Source organism: Syzygium oleosum, unplaced genomic scaffold, assembly GCF_021117445.2.
Source record: "Syzygium oleosum isolate NSW1041296 unplaced genomic scaffold, Sole_v2.1 Sole_v2.47, whole genome shotgun sequence".
In the NCBI taxonomy this organism is placed as follows: Eukaryota; Viridiplantae; Streptophyta; class Magnoliopsida; order Myrtales; family Myrtaceae; genus Syzygium; species Syzygium oleosum.
Genome location: NW_026607531.1, coordinates 914,677 through 940,568, shown reverse-complemented (window position 1 = coordinate 940,568; position 25,892 = coordinate 914,677). Strand labels below are relative to the sequence as shown.

General features: G+C 39.3%; 2 pseudogenes; both read left to right on the top strand.

Annotated features, from left to right (window-relative positions):
• The first annotated feature begins 15,867 nt into the window (after window positions 1-15,867).
• On the top strand, window positions 15,868-17,833 carry LOC130136665 (pentatricopeptide repeat-containing protein At5g03800-like; annotated as a pseudogene).
• Window positions 17,834-19,599: 1,766 nt separating this feature from the next.
• LOC130136632 (V-type proton ATPase subunit G 1-like) lies at window positions 19,600-21,951 on the top strand (annotated as a pseudogene).
• Window positions 21,952-25,892: the final 3,941 nt, after the last annotated feature.

Here is a 25,892-nt window from a genome sequence, read left to right as displayed (position 1 = left end):
TCCACCGTCTCAGCACTTGGGATGACCAACTTCAGTCTTGTCTCGTATCCCTACACGATTAAGGAAAATTACCAAATAACATTCACAATTGAATACTCTAATGCCCTCATTAATAAATGCAGCTACCTTCAATCTGATGAGAGAAAGAGCTGATGTACCAGCTGAGATCTCAATCTCTTTCTTTATTCGGGACACTATGTTGATAAAACCCTAAAAATTACCAAATGTGCTTTCACTCATTTTTCGGTGATCGAACAAAGAAGGAGGCGGTGGCAGCGATAGGGACTGGAGCAAGCAGAGAAGAAGAAATCATGAAAAGAGATAGGACGCAACAACCTCCTTGGAGATGAAAGGGAGAAACTTATGTTGAAGAGACGGCGGCAACCTAGCGGAGGAGGAGGTGGTGGCGGCAATTGGGCGAAGGAGGAGGCGACAGCGGCGATAGGGACTGGAGCAAGCAGAGAAGAAGAAATCATGAAAAGTGAAAAGACGCAGCAACCTCCTCCGGATATGAGAAGGAGAAACTTACGCTGAGGAGACGACGGCCACCTAATAGTGGAGGAAGCGGCGGCGGCGATCGGGCGGAGAAGGAGGTGGCGACGACGATAAGGACGGGAGCAAGTAGAGAAGGAGAGATCATGAAAAGAGCGGGAATGACAAAATGCAGCAACCTCCTCAGGAGATGAGAGGGAGAAACTTACGCTGAGGAGACGGCGACGACCTAGTGAAGGAGGAGGCGGCGGCGGTGATCGGGCGGAGGAGGAGGCGGCAGCGGCAATAGGGACTGAAGCAAGCAGAGAATGATTTAAGAGCGGGAATGACAGGACGCAGCAACCTCGGAAGATCGGAGGGAGAAGGCCGGCGCCGGTCTGGGTCGGCCGGCGAGAGGCTGATTTTTGGCTCCGCCGGCATCCCCGTGTGCCTGTGCACGCGGGATCAACCCGACCCGGATCAGCCGATCCGACCCGAGTCAACGCCCTCGGTCAGATCCGTTGACCAGGGTCGGTTCCGACCGACTCGGATCAACCGATCCTACCCGAGTCAACGCCTTGGGTTGGATCCATTGACCCGGGTCGGATTCGACCGACCCGGATCCGCCGACCAGACCCGATTTTTAATATAATATTATTATTTTATTTAAAAATATTTTTTAAAAAAAGTCGAAATTTTTTTATTTTCTTTTAAAATTAGGATATAATTTAGACATAGTATTGTATGATATTTTTTTTAAATTATGTGATATATCTGAATGTTTTAAATTATTATTGTATTATTATTATGCATGTTTTTAATTAGAATATAATTGCATAAATTGTTATGTTTTGAATGTTGTCTGCCTTAGTTAGGGCTAGAACCTTAGGCTGCATATCTGTCTTGATTGCTAATTAGTTATAATTGTGTACTCGTTTGATCACCTTACATGTTAGGAGAAAGGTCCTAAAATCAATCCAAATTGCTTGACAAATATTTTCAGAAATGAACAAGGTAAAAAGGTACCGAAAGGGCATTAGTTATCCAACTAGTATAACCAAGTCCCCGAACTCATTTAATTTCTAGTTCGTAGGAGTAGGGTGATTCTTCCATCACCTTACTTAGGTTTCTAATTGACCTACCCCAAATTGATTAGTGGCGACTTCAAGATAAAAATTACATGCAGGTTAAAAACTTAAACCCTAAGTCGCGATATGATATGGGCTTGGGAGAGCCCGAGTTAAGTCTCAAACATAAACTTAGCGCGTACCAGGCAAGACACTTTTTTTGATGATGCCAAAAAAAAAAAAGTCGGAAGTCGGTTGCGACAATTTTATTTTCTTTCTCTCCATCTCTCTTCTCTCAAGAACTCTCCATACTTCGGAGTACTACTAATTAATCTGCGCGGGAATGTGCTTTTTTAGGGCTTAGACAGGCGATGTTGATGCACTTAAATAGAAGTGACTTTTGATCGTGATAAATAAATGGATACCTCGCCAAAACTCTATCTGAAATTATTGAAGAGATAAGATTAGAACCGATCACAGGTTATCGTTGGTTTTATGCACTTAAATCTTGGTTTTTCTATATGCCAGTAGCATAATGTAATTGACACACCAATATCCTGCACATCCTTAATAAAGGATGCCCACGTGGACATTCTTTGTTTTCATGTATGTGGAACTTTAATGAAGGTTTATGCAACATTGTTTATTATTCCTCGATCTTTCATATTTATAGATACACTGTACACTTCGGTCAACCTATTTTAGAGATTTCATGAGCGAAGAGAATAAAGAACAGCTCGCGCTTTTTTCACCCAAATATAGCTTGAGACACTCCCTGCCACTCTGAATGGACGGTATTACCCCAAATAAGAACATTAGGATAAGTAAGGAAACTCCTTTGAATATGGAAATTCGGATGCATTTAGAATTGTCAAAGAAATGTATTTGCAAATGGTTTGAATGTGTTTTCTTATAATGTGATTTCAATTGCCACAATTTTCTTGTCAATAACTATTATTACATGTAATCAAGGCAAAGATAATACTCTATGTACTAATGTTTTAGGGAAAATGGTGTTGAAATAGCACGGCCTTATATTTATTTTGCACTATGAAACCATTATTCTAAATATAAACTAAGCACAAGTATGAGTGAAACCATTATTCTAAATATCAATTATTATCATGCAAATGCAAAGTTCCCTAAACCATTATTCTAAATATAATCTAAGTCGGTAAATTTGTTAGCAAAATTGAAACGTAGTGAGTTGATTTTTTGGGGATGGCCGAACGGTCGAGCAGTGCTAGAGGCAGATGGACCCCTTGTTCAACGATGGGGATGGTCCATCCACGCACAACTTTGGGGATATAATAAAATGCATTGTCTCCTACTGCAATTAGGTCTCCTCATCATCTATTTAGTTAATTTTATTTGGTTAGTTAGCCAAAACAAATGGATCCCAACATGAAAATAACTTGACTTAACTACTAAATTAAACACGGACTTTAATAACTTAAACATAAAGATTGCTTTCACGTATCTGAGGATCATTTAGATTTGATCCGATCTAGCTGTAAAGGATTTGGACAGTGCACTCGTAAAGCTCATAACTATCTCTTCACTCTTATATATATTATAAATGTACAATTGCCCCAGCTTAAAAAAGAAAAGTCATTTAGAGAGCAATATGAGATCATTGTCATGAATTAAAGAGTCTCGAATAGTTCTTGAGAGAGAAGAGAGAGAGAGAGAGAGGAAGAACGGAGGATACGCTTCCCATCGGATATCGATTTTGTCCGTCTGATGAACAACTCTTCACCTATTGCCTTGCGCGGAGGGTGTAAAGGGATTTAGTGTTTTCTGAATTCATCCACGAGTTCGATGTGTATGAAAAGGAACCACAGGAATACATCGACAAGAACGTGGAAAAAAGCTTGTATGTCTTCACCAAGCTCAAGATGAAGAAGTCTAGCGTGGAAAGAATGGCGGGTTCAAGATACTTGAAGGGGGCAAAAACCACCGCACATCAAAGATCGCCATGGCAATGTTGCTGGTCACAAGAAACACTTCAATTTTTTTGTGAAAGATGGCTCCGCTTCTGACAGACAAAACGCCGAGAAAGGATCTTGGATTACGCACGAATGCTCCATGCTTGATCAAGAAGTGAGTCGAACTCTCTTGTTCTAGCTTTGTTAACTTATTGCAATGTGCGTCTAGCTTAGGCTTTGTAATTAATTTTTTACCGTTGGAGATGATAGTATATGTACTGTGTGAGTGCCTCTAATAAACCTTTGAAATGTGGTGGTACTTTTCTCATTATAACAAACCCGTTATTTTACGTAGTGTATTATAGGCTTCATCATGTTAATAAATCTGGAAAGCTAATTTATTTCTTTTCAAATTAAATGTGAAAGTTATGGAAACCGCAATATATTAAGGGTGCATTCGTTTTGTGGAAAATGATTGATTTACAAAATATTTTCTGAAAAATATTGCTTATATCATTTAAAAAAATTAGTCAACAGAAAATGTTTTCATCATATGCCTAACTATTTTCGTGGGCAATAAAAAAAATTTCCATTCATATATATTTGAAAGCGATACAAGTGATTATTTTTCGAATCACTTATTTTCTGCTAAACAAATACACCATTATGATAAATGTATTCTAGCGTTTTTCATGGTAGAGTTTTTCTCATAATATTGCGTCCACCATCGTGCCCTTAGCGATCTGAATAGTGCCACCTTTATATTCTAGGTATTCATCATGTGAGTAATTCTTCAAAGCCAAACTAGTTGTCTTTTTTTTTTTCTCATTTTAAATTCTTTCAAAGCCATGTTAACTACAATGCATTCATATAATCAATATAGGTTCTATCTACACAGCTTTATTTGATAAAACATCATAAATTTCTTAACGCCTTAGGTATGTAAATTGCATATTGTTCTGTGCAAAATCCGATTTAAGAAAGAAGAAAGCGGCAGAGGCACTACACTGATTCTAAGCGAGGCAATCAGAATTGGAGAAAATCATCTACTTAAGGATTCTTCCGACTTCAACAACAAAATCGATGTGCCTCACCAAGACATCAACACGGAACCATCGAAGACATTGTCCCTCTTTTTGGGTCCTCATGTTGAGTGGCAACCATTGTATTGCACAGGTTCAAAAGGGGACGTTTTGGCTTCAGCATCTCACCCGTGCTTAGCGATCTCCGCACAAACAGTGTCAGATATTAAATATTTCGTCAGCATAAGAAGGCCAATCGAGTAAAGCTTCATGGACAATGTGACATCCAACGGAATTGCGAATTTACTTGTATCCCTGATCATGAAAGAGAATACCGATGATGATGGCTCTCAATGGATAGAAGACAACATTAATTTCGATTGGAAAATCGGCTAGAAGGACTCTAAAGATGACATCGTACTAGGTGGCTCGCCTCCAACAAGTGACGCTACTACATAATAGTTTGTCCCCACGATAGTGGAAGCACTCGAGCGACCGTATAACAAGGATCTACAAGAATATATAAACAATGCATTGGATGTAATGGATTGTCTTTTAAAATCGATGATGTGATTTTGCCACATCATCTAAGATAAGAAGGTCGCACCCCACAAATTTACCGTTCCTGCACATTAAATTCCAGCATTGGCACTTTACTTTCCTTTAATTCCAATCTATACACTTTCCTGTCCAAGATGGACAAAGAGCTTTTTTTCACAAAAAAATCCAAATCAATCTTTTCAGTGAAAGATTTTTCACCATCTAGGTGAAACAATAACAAAAAAAAAAGCATCTGAGTTACTAATCGAGTGAAGCTGAAAATTGCCTGGCACAAAATATAGGCTGCGTTTGGTCGACCGGATCCTATCCTGTGTTTGGTGGTGGTCCAGGATAGGATAAGGTCGGATATAGACCGGATATAGCCCAGATAAAAAAATCCGAGGGAAGGGGTGGGATAGACCTGGATAGGATTTCTAATGCCTATTTTTCCGGAAACCCTACGCTCCACTCGCTGTCATCTTCATCCCCACACCTTGTGCGCTTTCACCAAAAAAATTTCTCGGCTTTTTTTCCTTCACCGACTCCTCCGGACCCGTGAATAGCAAAAAAAAAAAATTTATCCTATCCGACTTTAAATCCGTAGTCCACCAAACAGTGGATAGGATATGAAGAAATCCCAGGATTTCTTATCCTATCCTATCCAGTCCTATCTTGTTTAGAAATCCGGACAACCAAACGCAGTCTAGTGAATTTGAACCTCGAAACTTGGTAATTAGATGTGGAAGACAATTCGAGTAAGTGTCTTGCTTCTGATTTATTCTTGTTATTTGTGTTAATTTGATATATATTTGTACCTTTTATCAAGCATAAAACAGGTAGTCTTATTTTAAAAAACATGATCTATTAACATATTGTCGCCATATGCATAAAATTAGGTTAAATAAGAAATTTCTCTCTTTAATTTAGTGTTTTTTAATCGTAATATCGACAAAGATCTTACAAGGTAGGGAAATGCTAACGTGACATAAAACATGAATGAAATAATTATTAGATCGGCAATATAATAAAGGATTGATGGTAATGGAGTAATTTTCTGTAGCTTGATTTGCAGAATGAAAAAGTCTCTCACAATTGTATTTATTTAGTTTACAGCTACTACCTATGGAATAAACAAAGTATAAGAACAAATGTGCAAAATACCCCTTTATCGATTTTAATCATTACCATAATAGATATAATAATAAAAAGAAATACTACAATTTATTTTCCATGCATCATATAACTCATTTCCCTTGTGGTTATAAGTTCCGATATACAGTTTGACATCTTTAGAATCATAATTCTATTATAGCAGATCATATGTTTTTATTATAATATTTTAGAAACATATTTTATTTAAATTACTTTTATAATATTTTGCACTAGTCGTCAGTACATTAAAACAACATAGTTATATTAACTATGTTTATTCGATACTAATGATTGAAATCTCTTTTGTGTAAATTGTTGATATAGTGGTGGTAGTGTTATTTATTATGATGATTAAAAATGTGAAAATTAATGATATAACAATTATAATTCCGTTAATAAAAAGGCCTTATGTTTTAACTATTATAAGATCATTTCTGCATTACAAAAAAGAAAATCAAGTCTATTCCTAATTACTCAAGATAGCCACTTTTCTAGCTCTAGGTTAGGAAAGGGTTAAGGAACAACTTTTCTTGCTATGGGATTTGCATGTGTGGATCTCCGCCCTCTTTCCCCCCGCCACCCTCCACGCCTCGAATCCTCCGTCGACCTCCCTCGCCGCCAAGGCTCGAACTTATGTTGCCGTCACTTGTCATACTTCGCTTTCCTTCCTGTATGCATGATGGGATTCGTCAATAGTCGGAGTCATATGTTCATCAAGTTTTGAATTGGAGAATGGGTTGAATCTTCCTCAAAAGTTGTGATATTACATACTAATCGATTAATGAATGTTGCTTTCCAGCAAGGTTCATGATTTTTCTGGAGCAGTGAATTTTTTCCTTATGATAGAGGACTTGGGCAAAATCTTTAGTGATTCCGGAGTCAAACAACAGCCACGGGTAAACTGAGCACCTTTCTCGAGTGCCATCTCATTGAATGGAGGCAGTCTTCCAAAGTTGTCCCGGTTTAATAATGGAATAATTGACAAGCAGCTTTTCCACCTGCTGCGCGTACTTCCAGATGTTTGAGTCTTGACATTCCAAAGTAGATTGCATTTGTTGCTCCAGAAGTCCTTGCACCTATCAACAGCATCAATCTCTCTCTTCTAATTCTCTATTTGCTATTCTGTTTTTTGTTAATTTTTTATGTGTGCCCCCTTCATTTCTTTCCTTGCTGAATCCCATCTCCCTCCATAGTCACCATGTCAAGTTGGGCAAAACATTATCACTCCATGCTTAGATCAGAGAACTAAAAGATATTATCTGATTGCGTTCTTCTTCCCTCATTATGACTCGATTTTGTTTTTCTTTATTTTAATTAAACGACTAAGACAACAGCCGCCAGCTGAAGTTAGCTAGCTAGGCTAGCGCATGATGGCTTTCATGATGGCTTTCTTAAGGGGCTTGAAATATGTTCTTGAGATTACCGTGTAGTCGTTATAGTTGCTACGTGATTGTTGCTGGGGTTTACGATTCATTTTTGGCATTTTCTATTATGTTCCATATTTACAGGGTACCAAATTGAGTGACTGCTGAATGAAGCTTGGACCATGTCATTTTTGCCACCTGAAACTGATTGGATAGTTGTTCTAGTTGACCCAATAACACACATATGCTACATCAGAACACAATCACCAAAAGGGTGAAATAGATGTTTCATGCTTTATCTAAACTTCCCATCGTCGTGGTAATAGTTGATGTCTATCATTATCAGCAATATTGGTATCATGAAGAGATTTTTATCATAATCTGAATCGATGTGCTGGGTCTCTGTTGTCTTTTAATTTTAGTTTCTATTTAAATTTTGATTGGGATAGTTACTGGTTACGGGTTTAGTAGAGAATGAGGGTTAAAGTATATGATTTTCGTATCTTTGTTGGCCTGGGGAACGACAGATGGAGTTTTTTGTTATGCGTCTTGATTTCTTAGACAAATATGCAAATATATACAGGCCTTGAAAACTGCTGGTCAAGTATGGCTCCTATCGAACTTTGACTCTCAGAAAGATATTGCCTACCCGAATGATCCGAAAGTGCCCATAAAAGTAGATGACGATCTGAAGCAACTCTTTCAGAGTATTGAATTACCTCGGGACATGATCGACATCGAGAAGGATCTCCAGAAGAATGGGGGATGAAACCATTGACGAACACCATGCAGAGAAGGCTTGCGGCCTAAATCCAAGAGGACGAAGCTAACCAACGTTCGTCTTCCAGAACTCTTCGAGAATCTCAGAGCTTGATGAAGGATGCAGACGTAGAGGCTGTCCGCAACAAACTAATCACAGAGAACTGCATGGGCGGTGATCTTTTTCCCCGTGTCTTCTATTGTTGTACTTATCGCGTGCTTGTTTTGGATCATCGGCGTCAACCATAATCTTAAGTATACAGTCGCAGAGTTCTTGAAGTCAGGTTCATCCAAGTTTGGAGCAGGCAAAGAACTAGTACTAGAGAAGTCTTCACGTACAAGATCTACCAGCAGGGCGTGAACCTCGTCTGAAAGACGTCCTTGGCAACTTCTTGCTCAAACTCAAACCTACTGTTACAGGCCGGCCTACCAAGTCTGGTCCTACCAATCAGCAAACCCCATTAGATCAACAAAAGATCAATGACAAATATATCAGCCGAATCTGTCTCCTAAAAAACTTTATCCTTCTTTCGATTCCTGATGGATATATGAGTGGTATACGCACTAGTCCTATCTCTCGGCGTTATTAATATGGACAATCCAGGTTTCCCAACATCCTTGTTTGACTGACGTTCTGTTCACAAGCCACTGCGACTTCATCTTACAAATTGTATGACATGTGAGGGACATTCCCCTATCTCATTACTGCTCAAAGAACTGAAAACACTGCCATTTGTTGTATAAGAATTCAAAATATAATGTTCTAAATTAAGAGTGTGCAAAACGGACCACCCAAGCCGGAAAACCGCCTGGACCGGACCGGACCGGACCGGCCTATTTGGTCTCGTTCCTCGGAGTGTCAGTTCAGTTCCCGGTTCCTAAAAGTGGAACCGGTGTTTGGGCGGTCCGATTCCCGGTTCCAAAGGGAATCATACCGGAACTGGACAGAACCAATCGGACCGGACCAATTACCTATACTTTTTTTTAACTTTTTTATTTCTTCAAAAAAATTAGTAAAATGTAAATTAAACCTTAAGTGAAGCACATTTTTTTATTCGTCTTTTCAATTTGAGGATCATTGCATGCATACCACTTAATTCAACGCGAAAAGATGGCATCAAGTAGTGTGAAAAAAAAAGTAATCGATTCCATTGGACAGGACCGGTGGTCCGGTCTAGTTCCCAGTTCTAGGACCAACCAGATGGGTCCCCGGTTCCCAATTTTGGGAACCGATTCTCCCGGTCTAGTTCCCGCTTCCACCTTGGAACCGGACCGGACTGGACCGGAAACCGATCATCCCTACTCTAAATGCACGCCGCAATAATCTCTAAATTTGAAAAATATTGATTGTCATTACGAAAATGACATGTGATGAGCTTGTTCTTACTCCTCAGTACAAGTCATCAAGAACACAAACCCAGTTTCTTGAATCTTAAGTAATTACATAATGTTCTAGCCACTAGTCGCAAGCAATTTTGAAGCTCCATATGCCACCAGCTCGCGCCTCAGCCTCTTGTTCGACGCTTGAGTCCTTCGATCCGCTTCACCGATTTGGAAATCTCGGCATTTTGTAGTGGCCAGTTCCCGCGAGCAAGTCATAGTCGCAAGCAATTTTGTAGGAGATGAGAGGCACCAGACCAAGAAGTGACGCAACAATACATGTTCATCGACACATACTTTATAACTTGTCACTTTTGTCCTCTATATATTTTTCTTATTAAATGGGGTTTTGGCAAATAATAAAATCAATTCGATTTATCTTTTGAAATATATATATTGCTCAACACTAAAATGGAAAGGACCCGGGCTTTGTTGATAAAAAAAAAAAAGACATCATAATTCATTTGGCATAGAAATAACACCAACCATCGTAATTCATCTAACTTGCACGATTTGATTAATTCGGCATAAGAGCTTGTGGATCTATGAACGATCATGAAGTAGAGGATATAAGCCATGTAACTCCTATTCGAACGAGAGCAAAATGTTTGTTCATCATGCATCGGAGTCAATTATATATAATATAAATTTCTGAAAGATTTTGCATTCTTTTTTTCCAAAGACACGTATTCATAAAAACCTTGTAATCAGTGATCAATGGAATAAACTTATTGATTAAGAAAATTATTTTCTTTGTGAAAAACCACTAAACTTATTACAGAGTTTGCCTCATTGTCCTTCGATCACAATTTTTTGTTTTGTTTTGACCAGCAGATCTTTTAATATCCATAAAATCTTTTTAACAATTATCTACTTTGACTTTGGACAAGTGGACATAAAATGAGAATTAATTCCACTCACTTGGAAGGTTTGATTGTATCGGAGTAAGATCAAGGTAAGATAAGTTGAGTTGTGCTTCAATTTCCAGAATTTATTTGTCCGGAAAAATTAAGGCACAACATTTTGACTGAATTTGATGAGGTAGTTGATATGCTCAAATCCAACTCCACTTGATAATTAATGATAAAAGAGAGTATAAGCATTATCATTGTGGGGCTTGAATTGGAATTTTGAAGCCGACATCAAATTCACGCAGTGATCAAAATTGACAAATAACATGACATTTCATGTGTTTTAGCATATGTGCGTAAATGAGTTAGCTACTCAGGCCAAAACGAATTAAATATCATAGAGTTTGAGTCACTCGGGTACTTTGGAATTTGACTTGATTTGATACTCAAATGGTTAGCTAGACTTAGAGTGACCCCTCGATAAGTATCAAAAGCCGGGATTCAAGTTCGAGTAACAAGAGTAGTTTGATGGATTTATGCCGTGCAATGAGGAAAGTTGCTTCTTGCAATGTTGCCCTTGAACAAAACAAAACAAGTCAATAGTAGCGTTGGCATGACATGAAACTTTCTAGCCATTCCCAACCCAAATTGCACTATGCAGTAACATTTTCTTTCAATCATAGTTCGGTTCGTCTTTGGAATCGTACTCAGATGAATGTGAGATTTTCCATTTAAGGATGGCCTCGATACCTCGAAAAACGAAGCTTTCCCATTTGAAGTAATTCGATTCTGATGTGAGCCAAAAGACCTTAGACGGGGGCATTTCCACGGGCAATTATGATGGTGTGTAGGCAATGGACATTGGAATCATCGGCTGAAGTTGGTAAACAATGAATAAATCCGGTGGGTACCAAACAAAGGCAGGATTTCCTTCCGAAGGGGGTATTATTGATGAACGAGCTGGTGCAATCAATGAATGATCTTCTTTGCGGAAATTCTAGCTCTATTGTTGCATTTGGCGGGATCTCCTGAACCCCTTTGCTTCCATAGGCTAGCTCGGGGCGGAACTATTAGTAGCCTCTGAGTTCAAGAAGAACAGCTGGGATTCAAATTGGATGCAAGCAAAAGTAAATCTAGCTACTGCTATTTACTCCATAAGATCTGCATATCATTTCATGTACTCTCATGCTCGCTATCGCACTTCACTAATATTCTTAGGCAAAAGTGATGTAGCAGCTCTTCCGCCAGTTAATACAGGAACCACTTGCTTAGGCAATACCTCCTTAGTTGGTTCCTTACAAGGAACAGTAGACAGAGCAGCTCAAGAATTGTTTCCCATAGCAGATAAAAGAATATGTGCATTTTGAAATAATAGAAAGGCAATTTTCTGAGTCAGTCAAAGTTGACAAAGACGTGATATAGTACCTGGCTTCCTACTCGAACACCCAAGTCCAAACCCTTAAGTATTGTGCCCCTCTCTGATGGGCCAACATTTAATCCATATGGTTGCAGCAATTAAGAAATGTTATTATTAACCAAGCTAAGGTCATAGGATGAAATGCCATAGGAACCATAGAAACTGGAAACACAAAATTCACCTTATAAAGATGGAACTAAAAGTTCAGATCTTTATCAACAAATCTAGTAGTTGTATGTTATTTACGAATCCTTAGAACAGAGGTTCGTGGCAGCATCCTAAAACACCATATAAGATGTGTTCAAGTACATTGTACTTGATTAGATGAGCAGATCCAGAATTTATGGGCATCTAGCAAAAACCATTACCTGCTACCTTGACTTGAATTTGTTAACAGGAGCTTAGGATGAACTACCTTATTGGGGATTCATTCTGATGCTATTTTCAATCAGGCGAATGAGCTTGTAACACTTCCAATTTGTTCACCGTGCCTTTGGAATAACCTCAAACAAGCCACTTTGTCAACCGTCCATGGCAAAGTAATGAAATGTCGATGTTGCATGATATGTTGAACACACGATTCACTTGATCTTCCTAATCGGCATGAGCATCCTCTGTATCGATATCTGGGAGATCTCCCAAGCATTGAAACGCTTTCTGAACGAGAATATTTATCTCATGTTGTTTGTTGTCTTCATAATCCTTGTCAGTCAACTCCCATAACTTCTTTTCAAAGGTGTCATAAACCTTTTGCACCATGAAACCAGGATTTTATTTTCGATTAGGGAGTTGCTTGTGAATTGGAACAAAGTGTACCCTACACTTGTGCATCACATATTCTGCGGGAACCTCGTCTTGATGGAAACTATAAAAGAGCTCTCTATTGTCACGAGACTGCCATTGCACAGTAATCATCATGTTTTCATTTTTGGTTCGTGCAATATCCTATATAATCAAAAGTACCTAGCTGAATACAACAAAATATGATAGAAACCAAGAGTAGAAACAAAGTTTTCTGATACATAGAAGAGCGATATGTTTGACATTGTTCAAGATTCCGTGTTATTGTTCAACAAGGTATCGTTCATTAGAACTTCCCATGCTAACTCATGATGATAACCATTCAGAAGGAAAGTGGTGAAAATTTAAATTGGATTAGCATGATCCCTAATACTTTTCACATAACTCGGTTTCTGAGCCCACTCGGTGAGATAAGGAGGCACCGAACAAAAATGGAGACACCAAATAGTTACCTTGATAATAGCCACATATGGTTTATGATCTGTTTCAACGGGGTCGACAAGTATAGTATCCTCTTGAACGATAGCCACAAACAGATAAACAAATGCTACCAGGTATTTTGAAGTGGAAACCAAAATCAACGTGAAACGAAAAACAAGAACAATAACACAAGAGAGAGAAAATGAATGACCCCATCCAACGTAGGGGTAAGCAAGATGGACTGTCCAAATCGGGATCGGACCGGACTGGACCGGACCGACCGGTTTGGTCAGGCTCTTGGGAATATCGGTCCGGTTCCCGGTTCCTAAAAGTAGAACCGGTTTCTAGACGGTCCGATTCCCGGTTCTAGGGTCGGAACCGGATCGACTGGACCGAACCAGACCGGATCGACCGGGCAGAATCGATAAATATATATTTTTCTAATTTTTTCATATATATATTTATTTACTTTTTAAATATATATATTTAAATAACAAAAAAAAAGCATTTGATAGTTCATTTTTATTCGGTTCCAATGGGACCAATCCAAAAATGCTTTCATATATTGGTCTCGAAAATGTTTTCCGGTTCCCTCTTGCCTTTACCAATCGGTCCCATTGGAACCGAACCGGACCAAACGGTCCCAAGATTAGCCGGTTTGGTCTCTGGTCCTAGAAACTGGGAACCAGCCCTCTCGATTTGGTTTCCGGTTCTTGAATTGGACCGAATCGGATCGGGAACCGCTCACCCCTAATCCAACGTACAATCTCCGAGGGAAAATCGATAAAAAAAAAGAAAAGAAGAAGAAGCAAGTACGCACCAGCTTGTAGTAATCTCCATGGTATTCGAATGCCAGGTAATGCCTCCTCCGCCCGCTCCCCTCGCCAGAAAACCTGTCCGGAAAGCCCACCGCTTTCGCATCCTTATAAGCGTGCTCCTCCTCCTCCTCCTCCTCCTCCTCTTCCTTCTCCCTCTTCCTCTTCACATTCTTTGCACTCTTCTCCTCTCGCCCGCCCTCCTGATCAGCCTCAGGTTCGCCTCCGTATCCGTCCTCATCCATGTCGTCATCCACGAGCTTCGCCGACTTCCGGCGCTTGCTCCTGGGCTTGGCCTCGCCCTCCACGGGATTCTTCGAGGGGCGAGTGACTCGCTTCCGAGGATGCGGCTCGTCCTCCTCGTCATCGCTCGTCGGGAACTGCCGGAACCTCCGATTCCCCATCGTGTGCTGTCCACCGGATGGATTACGAAAATGGAACGCCTGCATGCATCTGGAGAGAAATTGTGAAAATGGAGCACCTGAATACACGTGGAGAGAAAGATGGGAGTCAATTTGAGAGACCGAGTCCAGCGGCACATCTCTCGTTGAGGAGGAAGGAGAAGAAGAGGAAGATGAATAAGTGAAAATCCAGCGTGGCAAAATCGTCTCTCTCCACTTCCCCGATAACCGGCCATACTCGGGGTCATCATCGAGTTCCTGCATCCATGGCCGACGGCGTCTTCGATGGGCTGTCGCATCCCAATTTGTTTCCTTATACGGCCGTCGTCTCTGGTCTCGGTAAGGCGGACCCACGACTCGAAGCAGCGGTGGAGGCTTTCTTCAGATTGATGAGTTCAGGTAGTCAGCCAAGTGAAGTATGGCTTCGTTGCGATACTGACCGCTTGTATACGGCTGACTGAATTGGAGCTAGGTTTGTCAGTCCATTCTTTTGGTGGCTAAAACGGGTTATCTAGAAAGCGTCTCGTTTCGAATGCACTCATGGGTATGTACAATAAATGCGAGTGTCTGGATTCTGCTCTTGAATTGTTTGACGATATGCCCAAGAGAGACATTGCTTCCCGGAATACTGTGGTTTTCGGGATGGGTGAAGGCCCAACTGCACGGAAGAGCGTTCGAATCTTTTTGGCAAATGGACCAAATCGATGGTTTTAGAGCCAATCATATGACTCTTTCTGCTATGCTGACTGCCTTTACTGATACTAGCAGTTTAATTAGAGAAAAGAAATTCATGCTCATGCCGTCATAATTGGTTTGGAGACTGACTTGAGTGTGAACGATGCACTTATTGGATTTTACATAAATTGTGGAACCGTAGATGGTGTGGAGGCCTTGTTTGAGAATAAGGACACGAGGGGTGACCACTTGGACTGAGATGATTAGAGCCTATGCGGAGTTTGGGTTGATTCATACGGCTATGGAGTTGTTTCATATAATGCCAGAGAAGAATTGTGTTTCTTGCAATGCCCTTTTGTCAGGGCTTTGTGAAAATTGCAAAGCTTTTGAAGTGCTAGATTTATTTATTAGGATGGTAGGTGAGGGCTTGGAGTTGCCTGACCACACCTTAACTACTGTTGCTAAGGCGTGTGGGTTGCATGGGGCAGGGAAACTTTGTGAGCAGTCGCAAGGGTTTATTATCGAGTTTGGTCTCCTGGCAAATGCTTGTGTGGAAGCAGCTTTGCTTGATATGCGCACTCATTGTGGGAGGACGGTGGATGCTGGAAAGATGTTCAAACGGTGGCCTTTGAGTGGGATAACTCTATCATTTGTACTTCTATGATATGTGGGTATCAACAGAATGGGCTGCTGGATGAGGCAATATTGCTATTTTGCCGTTGTAAAGTAGGAGGGAGCATAATTCTTGATGAAGTTGCATCAACTTCAATACTTGGTGTTGGTGGAACTTTAGGGTCTGATTAGATGGGTGAGCAGATTCGTCATCTTGTTCTTTAATCTGGATTATTTTCAGATTTAGAGGTAGCAAATGCATTGATCAGTATGTACTCAAAGTGTTGGAATATGGATGCGGCTAAAAAGTCTTTAATAATATGCCTGCACATGATGTAGTTTCATGGAATGGCTTGATTGCGGGGTTCATTATACATAGGCGGGGAGATGATGCCCTCGCTGTCTGGTCAAACTTGCACGATGCAGGGATTAAGCCTGACAAGATCAGCATCCTTTTAGTTATATCATCTTATAAATATACTAAAAAGTGCCTAGTTGATGAATGTTGTAGATTCCTTTCATCCATGCAAACAGAATTTGATATAGAACCTTCACAGGAGCATTTGCATCATTTGTTGGTGTCTTAGGATTCTGGGGATTTTTTTAGTTTGCAGAGAAAACAATGAGCAACATGCCTTTTGAACCAGAGGCTTCAGTCTGGCGAGCTTGGCTTGATGGATGTAGAATCCATTCCAATGCAATTCTCGGTAAAAGAGTTACAAAGCATTTACTTCTGATGGAACAGCGAGATCCTTCCACCTATGTGCTTGTCACAAATCTGTACTCTGCATCTGGAAGATGGCATTGCTCCGAGACAGTGAGGAAATAAATGAGAGTGAAAGGGTGTCAGAAACAGCCTTCACGGATTTGGGTCATCTATCTGAACAAGACTATATCATTTTATACGAGAGATAAGTCCCAGTCCCAGGCCAAGGACATCTACAGCAGGTTGGAAATCCTATTTTCAGAATGCCGAAGAGCTGGGTATGTGCCTGACACAAGTTTTGTTCTTCATGAAGTTGGAGAACGAAAGAAAGAGGATTCTTGTTCTATCATGGTGCAAAACTTGCTGAAGCATTCAGGCTTTTGATTAATAGACCAGGAAAACCCATCAAAATTGTAAAGAACATCAGCCTTTGTGGACTGCCATCAGTTTTTGAGATACCTTCAGCCATCACAAATAGACAAACACTCTTGAGGGATGCTTCAGGATTTCACTACTTCTCAAGTGGGCATTGCACATGCAACGATCGATGGTAAAGCTCTTGCAGGTTATTCTCCCCATGTTTTTTGATCAAGTGTCTGGTTATCTTAAAGATGCTTGTATCATAGAATTTGTTTAAGCTTTTCCAAGAAAGAGTAGATGTAAATTGTGTACCAATTTTGTACTCCCTCCCAATAAAGTAGGGATGGCCGACAGCAAAAAACATCAGATCAGCTTTCAAGAAGGGAAGTCTTCGACAATATTTGTAGTGTTAAGCGGCTATTAGCTAATTGTATTACTGGAGTTGAAATTATGAGAAAACTTCAATGTACAAAAGCTACTTCTTTAGCGAGGTAATGTTTTAAACTTTTAGTTGGTTTATTTCGAAGAGGTAAACTTCTTCACCCCAATGTTCTTGCATCCCCTAAAATTACCTACACTAAATAAAAAAGAACCCCTATCATTTCAAATTGTGCTACTTTGGTTAGTTGTAAGGTGATATTTATTCTGGCTATATAGCTTATGGCTGAATCATTAACCAATACATTACAAAAAAATATATATAATTAGCACTTCGACACAAAAACCGTTATGTATTAATGACGATGATGTTAAACAAACCTTACTATTTGGCATAAGCAAACATCGTTTTTAATTGAGAAACATCTAATAAATTAAAAACAAGTTAAGCGATTTTATGATTTATAGATAAAAAAAAAAGAATCCATACCGCACCTTATAAGCGAAGTAAGTGTACTTATATTGTTGGACATATAGAGAGTGATCTATAATTAATTTATAAAAATTCTTTGGTGATGAGTGTCCTTATCACATAATAGTTTTTTTTTTGTCAAACCTTACATAATAGTTAACGAATTATTGAACTTTTTCGTGTAATGATGTAAGTGGGTTTGAATTCACTCTTTTTAGGTTAAATTCCTTATTTACTTTTCACCGGACTATATAATATATTTAATCTATATAATCTATACTGTCATAGAAAACAAAAAGTACTTCCTATTTTTACATGACATCGATTAATTTTTTTTTCTCAAATATCCTCATTTCACTTATTTCATAAATATTATATTCATGGACAAATGCATAAATTTATCGTATTATGTTATCACCCACATGTATAAATTTCAAATTCTATAATTTCTTTATTATAAATACCTTCCAAAAAAATTTCGAATCCCAAAACAATTTTCTCTTTTTATATATGTGTAGAATTTCAACTTTTCAGTATGTGTTTTTATCAATTTCTTTGATTCAAATTTCTCAATAAAGGTGGTTTAACGTAAGTTTGGAATGTCTCTTTCTTGGATAAACGTAATAGTGCATCTTTGTGGCAATATTTTAAAAGACATCGGGAAGCTCACATTAAATAAAAATCATTTCACGGCTAGTAATATTCAAAAAAAAATTGAAAAACAAAAAAAGTAGAAGTCATTATTAAGGATTTTTTTTAGCTGAAATAATTAAGGAATTGAATATACAAATTTTTTTCTAGTGCCGTATCTGTTTTCAGAGTTAACAAGTGCTCTTTGAAGTTTCTCAAAGCGTCGCAATCACTATCAGTGGCTAAATTGAATCTAGACCGAACCCGATTCTTAAGGTACTCTCTCTCTCTCTCTTTCTCCCTCTGGATCTTCCGTTTCTCAGTTGCGTCCAATCTTAGATCTTTGGTAAACTCTGGATCAGGGGTCACTTCATGCTTGAACACACGGTTCACATCGAAGTATCGCTGTTTTAAGCTGATTTTATCTGTTGGGTTTGCTATTTTCTAGTTGGAAAAGTGATTATTTTAACTCTTTTTGCATAATATTAGTCAGAATATGTTGGTAATTGAAGTCGGTGCTTCGCGATAGCTTATTGAAGGCTTTGGGGTTGGATCCGTGCTTGTGATCAGTCACGTAGGAGGTGCTCAACGCTTTAGAGGTTTTTCAATTATGTGTCAGCAAAAATTTCCTGGCCTTTTCACGTGGATCCATCCCATTGCAATTGTGTAGATGTTTCCTGTCTTATTTATTGGTTCGAGTGGTGTCAATCAGCAATTCCAGTATATGGCGGCTTGAGGACATTTACAGGAATTAAATGATGATTTCGCGCTGGAAAAAGCAAACTGATAACTTTTTCCTTTTTTGGGCCCCCCCGGTCATTGGTTCGAGTCCCCCTGGCCGCTCCTTGGCCTCAAAGAAGCCTTGGTTTGTCTGATGTAGGTTGGGCAGTGCCATGGCGTAGGATAATCCTGAGTCTACTCCCACTAGCATCGTGCTAGGGCGACGGTGTCAAGCTTGCTCAAAAAAGGTAGTAGGCTCATTCTGTAATAGTTGTGGAGCTCCTATAGTAATGCCCAGAGAGTCACCCCTTTCCACTGTTTTTAATGATAAAAAAGATTTGGGTTTTGAGCGAGACAATATCAAAGAGATTCATGAATGGAGAGACAATTTGTCTGGTCATTGTGTCAATCGTCATGTGTCTTCGATTGTTCTCGTCCTTTTTATTATATTTCTTTGCCTCTCTTGTAATTATTTCGTTTTGGTGTCCTAAATTATAATATTGCTATTTGTATTTGCTTTTTCAGTCATAGTGACTAGTAGTTTTTTCTCAACAGTATCCAAGTTTTCGTTTCTGAGTGGGCATTTTCAATTCATTGTTTGCTGCCACTAGTATGTTGCAGAGTTTACTCGTTTCAAATTCTCCTAATAAGTGATACAATGTTCTTTTCGATCCCTATTGTCTCATCAAGCTTCCCCCAAAACTATGTGCTTGCTGGAATCTTCAAATACCCTTTCAACTTCATTTTTTTGTATGGCTTACTGAAGTCCCGAGTTTGCCGCAGTAAGAAGCAAAATCCTTTTATTAACAGTGAGTGCTAATTCACAGTTATTTGTAGCTGTTCCTTTTGACTTACTTTTCGTGAATACGTCAGCACCTGTGGAAGCCAACAGGGGACAACAAAATGGAATTCAATAGCTGCTTGCTGCAGAACAAGAGGCACAGTGCATTGCCAATGCTGCCAGAGAGGGTAACATGTCTCTAAATCTACTTATTGGTTTATTAGTTTCATACCATTTCCATTTGTTTACTGGAATGGAGTTTGTCTACATACTATTATTACATGTTAGATCTACCATCTATCACAGACTTATACCAGTGCATTTACTTTAGTCTTAACTAGCATGATCTCAGTACTAGTTGTTCTCTCTGGAGAATTAGTACTCTAAGGTTGTGTATGGTCGTTAAGATCTTGAGAGTAAACATAATAGGAGATGGCAGGATAAGATATATCATGGTTAACCAGATAAAAGACTAATTATAGACACATCTAATCCCTTTCTTTATAAAGAGGAAGCCTAGTTTAGGTAGGTAAACCATTGGGCCAAAAAATGCCCCACTAACCTCTTGGACAAGGGGAAACACGAGCAAATCCCAAGTGGTGGCCCAAATATGGAATTTTGTGACTTTGTGGTGTGAGGATTCAAACCTATCTTGTGCTCTTAATTGACACTCACCAACTCGTTGTTAAACATGTAGTCAACCCAGTGGGATTAAGCATCTCCAGTCCTTGTATGATTCTTATTTTTTTTTTGTCGAACGCTCCTTGTATGATTCATTTGGCCTTGGCCTGTGTTTTCTTGCAGAAAACTTAAAAGGAAAAAAAAAAGCTAACGATGGAAAAAGGATGAAGCGCACGTGTCCTTACATCCGAGTGAGGTGACAGTATCTGGGTACAATTCCCTGGTGCCACACCATGATTGTCTGTGGAGCAGTAAAACTAGTATTAGTATATTTTGAATGTTACTTATTATTGTGCACTGGACTTTGGTTTAACATAATGAACGTACAACATCACTTCATAAGCTGTTACTTGCTTCTAGTAAATTGCTTGTTGCTGGATTGGTATAAATAGATTCTCAACTGGTTCTTTACAGCAAAAATGGCTCAGCTAAGGCAAGCCAAAGAAGAGGCACAGAAGGAGATCGTTGCATTTCGTGCTCAAATGGAGGGTGAGTTTCAGAGAAAGGTTGCAGAGGTAAGAATAGGAAAATATAGTCGTTTTGACTCCATCTAGTATCCTAATATGGTATTTCCGTTTGTGAAGGAAAAATGCATGTAATTGGAAGTTCAAAATGACAAAGCTTTGCAGCTCTGTAATACTTGAAAAGCGAAGCTCAATTGGGATTGGTTGCTTTCTTTAAATTCAGTGAGTCTTTGTACTTGATAAATTTATGATGGTAGTCATGTGGTTCTATCTTATGACCATTCTGTGGCCGCAAGGACTCTGGATGTACAGTACTTATGTAAACATGCATCAATAAAAGATGGGATTGCGATAATATTTACTGATGAGAGCAGTAGTTAGGTTGATTTTGCGGAATCTGTTCACTAGAACTTGTTAAGCACTTAGTGTTGTTGTCTTGGAGAGAACTTCAAGTTGCTTTCTTGGGTCATGAAAATTTAGGATAAAGGAATGTCTGTTGGAACCAAATAATAGCGGCGAACTGCTGCTTGTGTACTCATGCTTGCGCAGATCTCATGCCCTGCACTTGTTCAAATCAGCGTATATAAAGTCTTAGTTTGACAAGCTCTGCAGCTTTGCCGAAGCACATTACAACCATCGTAATGCGACATGAATTAAATTTCAGAATTTTATCATCTTTAAATTTAGGAGCTTTTACTGTCTTCTCTTTATAATTGCTTGGCGTAGGCTGGTTCGTACTGGTTAATGAGTCTGTCTCCATTTCCATGTGGTGCCAATCAAGCAGAGTAGTGGAGATTCTGGCGCTAATGTCAAGTGGCTCGAGCAACAAACGGAAGCGAAAGTTGCACACCTGAAGACGGAGGCCACAAGAATATCTCGGGACGTCGTGTAGATGCTGTTGAAGCATGTGACCACTGCGAAGAACTAGGGGCGTCATGTTAAGTGAAAGGCACGAAATTGCTTGAGGGCGCCTTTTTGGCGTTTGCGTGTTTTGATCGGTGCTTTCTTGCTGGGTATTACGATTTCTTTTTTTTTCCCTGATGGGTGTAACTAGTCCTATGTGCGGCTGTGAATCTATATATTATGAATGTGATTTGTAAAATCGTGTCCTTTTTAAGAAGTCATTGCTCTTTGTTTGTCGTCTGTCCAAAGAGGTTGTTTCATATGCCTATGTGGAGATGTCAGTTTTGAAGATTCGGTTGCCATGTCCTTTCTCCGATCTACACGAGCTCGGTCCAGTGTTGGTGCAACTTCACTAAAAGCATATCAAAGATGTCTTTGGGGGCCAATCTCTATCCAATACTACAAATGATCACTGCTTATGCTCGCATTTGAACAAATTCAGGGCCATTATGAATCAATTTATCAATGTCTTAACTAGAGCCCTCTTATCTGTATAGACCATGCTAGACCAAATCAATGAACGGGCCAAGCCGGGTCACAGTTATTAAGCTCTGACGGTAAGGCAAGGCAGGATCCGGCCCAACATGAGGCTAGTAAACCTTGCCCAAGCCCAAGCTCGCCATCACAGGAGGGATTCGACACATTTCTTTCCTAAGCAAGTTTGAGTTTGGGAGAGTCGCGTCGAGCCAAGCGGAACTCCAGGCGAACATGAACATAGTTTTGGTGCTTGTGAGAAGAAACATTTGTGCAGTCAATGAAACAAATAGTACAGCGGGATATCTATCATGCAAGTGTTCTACAAAGCTTAATCGAGAAGCATTGCGTGATTAATCTTTTCAAATTGATTTTCAAATCGATATTATATCGGCTGCTGATGAAGAATGATACTATGTATTCGCGAAAGTAATTATATCTCAGAAGGTCCATAATAATACAAAACTATCATTTGTACTATGTATATTAATTATTGTTCATCTAGAACTGAAAGAACTCCATTCCTTGTGAATAGAGAACTGTTGTAGATTGTTATAAGTTGAGTTAAGCAATCTAGACTTTAAACTTTCATTTCTTCTATGTGTCCGCAAAGCCATCTATATCTTTACTTGCTCATCTCTATAATTAATCTTAACTACCATCACAAGCACAGAATTCACCAAGAAAACCGGAATTCACAACATTAAATGACATCCTGCAGTCACTGGTATTTTCTTCAATGTCATGCTCCTTGGGCTCAAGTTCTGCCATTGCCAGCCTCATGGTAATCTATTTAAGTTTAGAGGACTTAAATTATTAGAAGACCGAATTTTCAGGTGAACAAATTTTCCTCTACCTTGATATTTCTTTATTAAATTGAAACAGGATTTTTAAGCTGTGCTGTATAAAGTAGGACATTCTAGTCTCTACCTCAAATTACTCTGTGAAGGAGTTGGTTCCATTCCTTCCTTTACGTGCGGTTGTGTGGCTGCATTGATGGAGAGAGGTCCCTGACATGCCATACGCTGATGTGCATCCGTGATGCATCTGTACCTCTACATGAGTGTCTACTTTTGAAGATGATGTCTTACGTGAGTTTGACTTAAGGGTTAGTGGAGGTTTTTATCCATGTCCTTTGCTTGAGCATTGTGATAATATGACCTGTGATTTTCTATGGTTTTACCCAGAAGCGTAAGTATGTGGGTCTATCTACGTGTATACATACATATAGATGAAAACTATATATATTATTTGGTGCATGGTTTGCCTAATTGGGTTGGTTTTTCTTCTCTGAGTACATCTTCTCAAGTTGCAGTAGAAAGTGGACCTTGTTATTTCTTCTAGGGCTCCTTTGGGATGGTTTGCTCATGAGCCTGAATGGTACGAAATGAAGGATATGAATTTTGCCCAGAGTGAGGCTCTCTGTATCCATAATTGTTAACTACTTACATAATGAGCGAGTAGATTCTCCTCAAACTGACTTAACGGAATCGGCACGTGAAAATGGGAACTCTTAATTCGATGAGGTAAGTTACTCTTATTAACACTGTGGAGAATCTTGATAATTGGTCCAACGCAATTTTTATGTTGTTCCCTATTTCCTATTGTTGGAGTTGGGTGGTGATCTGAAAATTATAGAGCATCCAGAATAACAAATATCATCGTGTCTGGGGGTGCCATGGAGAATTACGTTGTTGGAAGAGCGAAGAGGAAGCAGCTCCTTCTGATGTTATCTCGGCATGAGATGAGACTGAAAGGCTTGAAGTTTGGGCGCAGCCCACCAACTCAAAGTATTCCTCTGGTTTTCTTTAGTTAATCCATATTTTGCATATGTTTATAGTAATGTTGCATGCAGTCGGATTTTTTTCTCACTATAGCCATGTTTGCACTTAATGAAAATAAACTCAGCTGATTCAGGTTTTCTTTAGTTATGTTTATAGGACAAACCCTCATTTGAAGGCAGAAGAAACTCAACTGATTCAGGTTTGTGAAGTTTTTTTTACTGAAAATAAGCTACAATCAGACCTTAAATGCGTTGCAAGTCGGTGTTAAACATCGTCTACAATGGACTTACATTTCTCGAATCCTAAGCATGAGATGACTTAAAAGCAAGTTTTCTTGGAGTGAGGGAGCCATGTTGTCGGTGTAGTTACATTAGTTAGCCAGCGCGGTACATCGTGGGACATTGCCCTTAGGGGTGTAACTGGTCCATGATAATCATAATTTAGAAGTCGACTCTAGCTTGACCTAGTATCAGTACATTTGCTTTAACTCAAACTTCAAATGATTTTCGGCATGCTTGAGATTGATCCAACTGTTCTTGGGTTTTCTGTGAATATTGATCTCAAGCTCGAGTTTGAACTTGGGCACAATAATTATCAACTTAAAGGAAAGGTGATAGGCAAAATCACTATCTGAATCCAAGTCATTCATGAATTCAATTTGAAATCGATTGCAAAGTCTTACTAAACCGGATCAACGTCGTGAAGGGACCTCTTATAATGCTCTTGTGAGTGCACATAAATTTGTCATAGATTTCATGACATAGGAAAGCCTAACTACAACCAGACTGTATACAACTGCAATTGCAACTGAACTACACTTAAAGCGTTAAATTCCTTTAGGACTGCAAGCTCATGAGAACCTCAACCTCAACCTCCTTAAACAAATTCTCCTCTGAGGATGTGCAGCCCAATGAGGAAAAGCAAAGAATAATAGAGGTAATATATGACTATTAATTTACAGGAGTCAGGTAATGATGATCTGAACATGATATCCTGAGTATATTAATTTGCTCATTGGAAAAAAGGTTAGTTTATGTTGCAAAAGCATATCCTTGGTAAGAAAACCCAAACAGGCCTGCTAGTGTTGCGTGATCTGACAAAAAAGAATGGTGAGGAATAGAGGGGGGAAATCATGTCATCAGGGGGATTGACAAAGAAGTGACATAGAAGCTCACGCTTTGAGTTGCTACGGCAGCAGAAGAGAGTTACGGCTTGAAGTGAAAAGATAATGGGCAATGGTTAAGTACTGGAGTACAAACCTACACAAGTCATGCATCAGCAAGCTCGACCTTGGCTAATATAGGATGAATCATCGATGAGTCATGTGTTACCTGCCTCGAGTTTTTCGGCTCATTTATAGTGGACGCGACTTATTTGGGCTGCCAACATGGGTCCATTTTTTGTTATTCAAATCCAGTTAGAACATAACTTGTTTGAGGATTGTGTTAGGCAGGTTGTCATTATTTTGACACAAACACGTGTAAAATTAACTCAACATGCTAATTCATGTGTTTTATTGTATCGCTTTAGGAATTGCCGTTCCTAACTCTATTTCAGAAACCCTACTGTGGACATGGGTTCCTGACTATTGAAACATCAAAACACACGCACATAGCAAGGCTTGAGGCAGGGAAGTGGGGTCACTGTTACGATTGATTTTGGTTCAGATGGATATGGTTTATGTAAAAGAAAAAGACTGATGACAGAGAAAACAAAGACCAATAAGCGGTAAAGTCATTCGACACCACACTAAAGCGTATACGCAGTCTATGTGTTTTCGGGATTGGGTAGGAGGCCTAATACTCAGACATGGATGGATTTTAGATCTATAGCTTAGGTATGCAATGACGATGTAACTGCTAAT